At 43.6% G+C, this 5,648-nt stretch overlaps 1 long non-coding RNA gene across 1 annotated transcript; it reads right to left on the bottom strand.

The window, feature by feature from the left end:
- Positions 1-1,211: 1,211 nt before the first annotated feature.
- On the bottom strand, positions 1,212-5,372 carry LOC137371686 (uncharacterized). The gene is made up of 3 exons (XR_010975268.1): positions 5,264-5,372; positions 1,734-1,903; positions 1,212-1,464 (listed from the first exon to the last, which is right to left on the bottom strand). It is a non-coding gene; the product is annotated as an uncharacterized lncRNA (long non-coding RNA).
- Between the last annotated feature and the right edge of the window lie 276 nt (positions 5,373-5,648).

Below are 5,648 nucleotides of genomic sequence, written 5' to 3'. Positions count from 1 at the left end.
TACCACCTACCTATACTAGTGACAATTTATAATGGCCAATTTACCTACCAACCTGCAAGTCTTTTGGCTTGTGGGAGGAAACCGGAGCACCCGGAGAAAACCCACGCAGACACAGGGAGAACTTGCAAACTCCGCACAGGCAGAACTTGGACTGTGTTGAATTAGAAGACCATTCATCAGAAACGTAATCTGCAAAGACTTTATTTTTGCGGGCAACTAATTGAAAAACAAACTACTGTTAGGTTGAGTATATGTATGTGAATGCAGGAGTTAGATTTTTAAATAATAAGTTATAAGGTCTTTAGATGTTGGTCTATCTTGGTAGTATTTAAGATTTTAGTTTTTTTAATAAACAGTTAATTTGTTGATATCGAAAGATACCTGGTTTGGTTCACTTCATTCGGGGATTACTAGAGTTTTTCAATTCGGCTGCTGCTTTCTTCGATTTGGAAAGCTTAAAGAAATCTGATGCGACCTTTGGAGCGACGGAATGAATTAAGAGTGCCTTACTCCCATCGCAATCAGAATCATACCATATTTTGATTGGGGGCTTTGTCCTGAGCAGTCATGACACTAGAGTAAGGTGCGGAAAGCCCTGGGGCCACGTTGTCTCCTGGCAGGTATAGTGGTGCAGGCACCTCTGCAGAGGCATTTGCAGTTCTGCAAATGACTCTATCCCCAATATTTAGGACAAGGCCTAAGTCAATGGTTCTACTTTTGCCGGCAGAGTGAAATTCCAGCATTTCAGAAATTACGTGGCTGACTTTAATGTCCTCTGACGTGACCTGGAAAGCAACTCCATTGTAAAAACAATTGGTCATGAGGAGGCTCATCTCGTCAATCCAAATCAGTTGTAACTGCTCCACTTGCACCCATTGTCCGTGGTAATTGGGTCAACTGCACCAGTTGTACTGGTTCCTGTTGAGCATTTGTATTCGTTCCAGTTGAAAATTATATTGGTTCCTGTTGAGATCAGTGAACCTGGCTCCAGTTGAAAACTATTGCTTACTGTTGTGACCAGTTAGATTGCTTTCTGGCTCAACCTGCTCCATTTGAGACCAGAATATTAACTTGTGAAAAGTGTTTGTATAAGTACCACTAAGTGAAAATTACCTATGTGGTGTGTGCTGTGGTCATGCAGCGAAGCTAAAAACACCCTTGACTGCGCTGTTTATTTCAAATTTTATTGTGATTCAGAAAAACACAGCACAGTTAAATAGCAAACCCCAAATTAAACACAGTGCAGAAATCAAGAAATAAGTGAACACAGCAGTTAAAATGCCAAAAGTAAAATTACAGGGATAATCAAAATACAAAACATTAATTACATTTAGATGTTTGATTGTTGATCGGATTTTGGTCTTCTATTGAGGTCTTCTATTTTCTCGGAGATGTAATTGTTCATCCTTCTCTTGACAAATTCCTCACTCAGCCTCTGGGTTTGGCGGTGATATGTGAAGCATGCTGTAAATAAGAGAAAAAGATGAGATCACAGACTTCCAAAACAGGTAACAGAGGCCTCCCTGCCGAGCTCCTGCTGAGAGAGATTCGTGATGTTTTGAACTTTAATTAACTACAGACTCTACATTACAATGGTTCAGATTCACTGAATGACATATGTCATTATGGAGGCAAGTTTAGCACTGTACCAAATATCATAATGATCTATCACCTTTTGCTGAAACCAACAATGATTACCTAATGTTTTAAAAATTAATTATAAGAATAATTACCTTGCTATCAATTGCAATACACAACTGCTTGCTGGCCTCTTCATGCTCCACAAGAATCGGGGTGTGCTGCCTCTTCCTGGTTGGTGCTGGAGTTGCAGGCATGTCCGACACTGTTTGCTTGCATGGCTTTGGGGGTACACCACCACGCCCAGGCATGTCTGATTCTCTTGCTGCAACATGAGGAAATGATTGGCATCATTCATATATCAGAGTTACACAACTCCAATTTACTCCATCATCTATTTTTGATCAGAAAGGGCTGTAAGATCCCTGACCTTAGCTGAGTTTTTGGACAAGACAAAAAGAGCTACAGACAATGGTTTTGGTGCAACAGGTCAACAGAGACAGTGGCCGGCATTTTTCAGTGGGCGGACGGAAGCCGGACTCCGATGTAAATGTCGGTGATGAACCCGCTTCCGCCTAGCCTGGGGATCCATCCCGTATTTCACGGGTCCCCAGGCTTTAATTGTCCTGAGGCGGGAATTTCACCTGCTTGAGGGAGCAGGTCCCGCCCAGTGAGCTGCGGCCAATCAGCGAGCCGGCAGCTCTTAGTCTCAGCAGCGCCACCGAGAGTGGTGGACACTGCTGGGACTGCAGCCCAGCCGACGCCATGGAGCCGAGAGAGTGGTTAAGTTTGGGTTGCCTCACCAGGGGGATCGGTCGTGCCCTGGTGAGGCTAGGGTGGTCATTTGGGGGGAGCTGGGGCGTCTTGGATCCCGGGGGTGGGTTGGGAGGTGGGGGCAGCCCTCAATCATAGAGTCATAGAGAGATACAGCACCGAAACAGGCCCTTCGGCCCACTGAGTCTGTGCCGACCATCAACCACCCATTTATACTAATCCTACATTAATCCCATTTTCCCTCTCACTTCCCCACCTTCCCTCAATTCTCCTACCACCTACCTACACTAGGGGAAATTTTTACAATGGCCAATTTAGCTATCAATCCACAAGTCTTTAGCATGTAGGAGGAAACCAGAGCACCCAGAGGAAACCCACGCGGTCACAGAGAGATCTTGCAAACTCTGCACAGGCAGCACCCAGAACCGAACCCGGGTCGCTGGAACTGTGAGGCTGCAGTGCTAATCCCTGTGCCACTGTACCGCCCTGTGCTTGATTGCCATGGCCCCCCCCGGGGCGCGGAAAGGCCGACAGCTATCGCTGGGTGGCCTTTCACACTACCAGCATGCCTGCTTGCCACGGGTAAAATAACCGTGGAGGCGGGCGCGAGCCCTTAAGTGGCCGTTAAGTGGCCACTTAAGGGGATTGATTGGCCTCGGGCGGGCAGGCCGTTTCCCAGCCCCTGCTCGACGCCGTAAACTTGTCCGGAGGTGGAAACGGGGCGGGTAGGCCTCCCGGAGACTGCCACTCAATTTTACACTGCCCCCATGCCACCATCTGACTGCTGGGGCAGCGTAAAATTCCAGCCAGTGGCGTAGTAATCATGTCACTAAACCAGTAATCCAGAGGCCCAGGCTAATGCCCTGGGGACATGGGTTCAAATCCCACCATGGCAGCTGGTGGGATTTAAATTCAATTAATTAATAAATTCAATCAATTAATACAAATCTGGAATTGAAAACTCAGTAATGGTGCCATGAAACTATCATAGATTGTCGTAAAAACCCATCTGTTTCACTAATGTCCTTTGGGGAAGGAAATCTGCTGTCTTTATCTGGTCTGGCCTACATGAGACCTCAGATCCGCAGCAATGTGGTTGACTCTTAAGTGCCCTATAAAATGTCAAGACCAATTAGGGATAGGCAACAAATGATGGCCTTGTCAGCCACGCCCACATCCCCATGAACGAATAAATGCTTAAACAAAATACTCTACAATAGGCAATAGTAGACAAGCCACTTTAAATCCACGCCCTTCAAAGCTGACCTGACACAGGTGATGTTTTCAGTCCTTTTCTGATATCCTCTTCTACTCTGGCTTCTTCTTCTTCTGAATCTTCTTCTATGGTTCTTGCTGTATCTCTGTCTCTTCCTGTTCTGTGGGTCTTGGGGCCCTACTATTGTATCTTTTTTTTCAGAGCTGCTTATGTGACTAAGTGCAAATTGTGTACAGCTTTCCCTTCTTGACCTTATAACAATTGATACTTTTGTTCCTAACCTGATTGGCTTCTCCTGTCTCACCCCAGACTTAATGGCACGATCAGTTGTAACAGAACCTTCATTAAACATCTTTAAAAACTACTAATACAACAATCCTTTCAGTAAAAACCTTTTTCATAAATCATTTTAAACATATTTTGGAGTCTTTCAATCAAAACATGAATTTAAATATACTTACACCTTTTTAATCAGAACATGAATTTAAAATAATTTTACACCTTCTCACATTAGAGTATTAGAGAACGAGATGTAGCAATGTAGAATACATTCCAATTCAATGGATATCACATAGGCAGCTCTGAAAAAAATAAGCAAAAGCAGGGTCCAAAGAACTAAAGAACACCACAGAGACAGAGACACAGAGGCATTTTTTTTAAGCTGCAGTCTTACTGGTTTGATTAAGTCAATCCAGTTGGATACAACTGGTTTGATTATCAGTAATATTTCCCAGTTCAAAAATTCTGCCTGCCAACTGGTTACAGTTGAAGCAGCTATATGTCAACTGGCTCCACTTAATTGCAATGTGGTTCCACTTTGCCTACCAACTGGTTTCAGATGAACCTGTCGGCAAGCCAACTGGTACCAGATGAACCCAAATAGTTCCAGTTAAAGTCCATTGGGCAACTGGGAATACCAAATAGTTACCAGTTAAGATTGCCAGTTATCCCACTGTATTCAACAACACCAGTTGAGACGAGAAAAGACCAGTTAAGACCAATTGACATTTCCAACTGGTTTCAACTGGTTTGGAAATATGGGCACCATCTCAGTTAGGGTTCCCAACTGTCCAGAATTGCCCTGGAGTCTCCAGGAATTAAAGATTGATTGCCGGAACAGTGCTTGCAAGGAACCTGGGAGAAAGTTCATAGTGACATTAAAAATGTTGTGAGTTTTCATTTATTTTCTTTTAACATTTTTGCTTATTAATTCTAAAAATATTGGCAATGGTGTAAAAAGATTGAGTGAGATGAGAGGTCAAGTGATGAAACCTCCAGGAATAGGCCCAACCAGAGTTGGCAACCCTATTTTCAGGGCACCGAGGAATGGATAACGAATGCTTACACCCCAAGAAAGAATGAAAATAAAACATAGACAAACCTACTGAAACAAATATAACAGATTCCTTTGTTGTGAGCCAAGTTCCTTTAACATGGTAATGCAAGCAGAGTCTTAATAGTCTTAACAATTCAGGCTAATGTCTGTGAAAATCGATTCATATTGTTGCCTTGAGCAGGCAGTACTGACTAAAACAAAGAGGAGAGGAAAGATGGGAGAAAGACAGATAAAGGAAAAAATCCAGACAAAGGAGGGAGACAGAAACTAAACTCGATGGTTCTGGTACTTTTCATCAAGGCTATTAATAACACTGATTCTAATGCGACTGGTTAAGGGCAGGGGAAGTATTTACTTACTCGGCAACTTCAACCAGTTTCTTGTGGTTATATCCTCTCACAGGTAGAAACCAAATTGGGAGAGAGATATTGAAACTGCACAAACTGGAATCCCTGGTCTGCAATACCTTTGTGATATTATCAGTCGCTTCTTCTGCAGTTCAGAAAGGGTCTGGTAGGAACTGGCCCTATCCAGCTGCATGTGAATACTGAGAAATGTTATGCTATTACCTGGAGAAGTCATTTTGAATTTAGCTCAAGGCATACACTATGAGGGTGCCTGGGGTTAATATGAAAGATCAGTTTATGAAAGTGCACTTATACTGCCAGGAATTTCCTCAGTGTTACTCCCCTCCTCAATTGCCGTAACTTCAGCAGAAGGGCAGCAGGAAAAGCCTTCACGTGG

This window comes from Heterodontus francisci, chromosome 7, assembly GCF_036365525.1.
Source record: "Heterodontus francisci isolate sHetFra1 chromosome 7, sHetFra1.hap1, whole genome shotgun sequence".
In the NCBI taxonomy this organism is placed as follows: domain Eukaryota; kingdom Metazoa; phylum Chordata; class Chondrichthyes; order Heterodontiformes; family Heterodontidae; genus Heterodontus; species Heterodontus francisci.
This window is presented reverse-complemented; position numbering and strand designations above follow the sequence as displayed.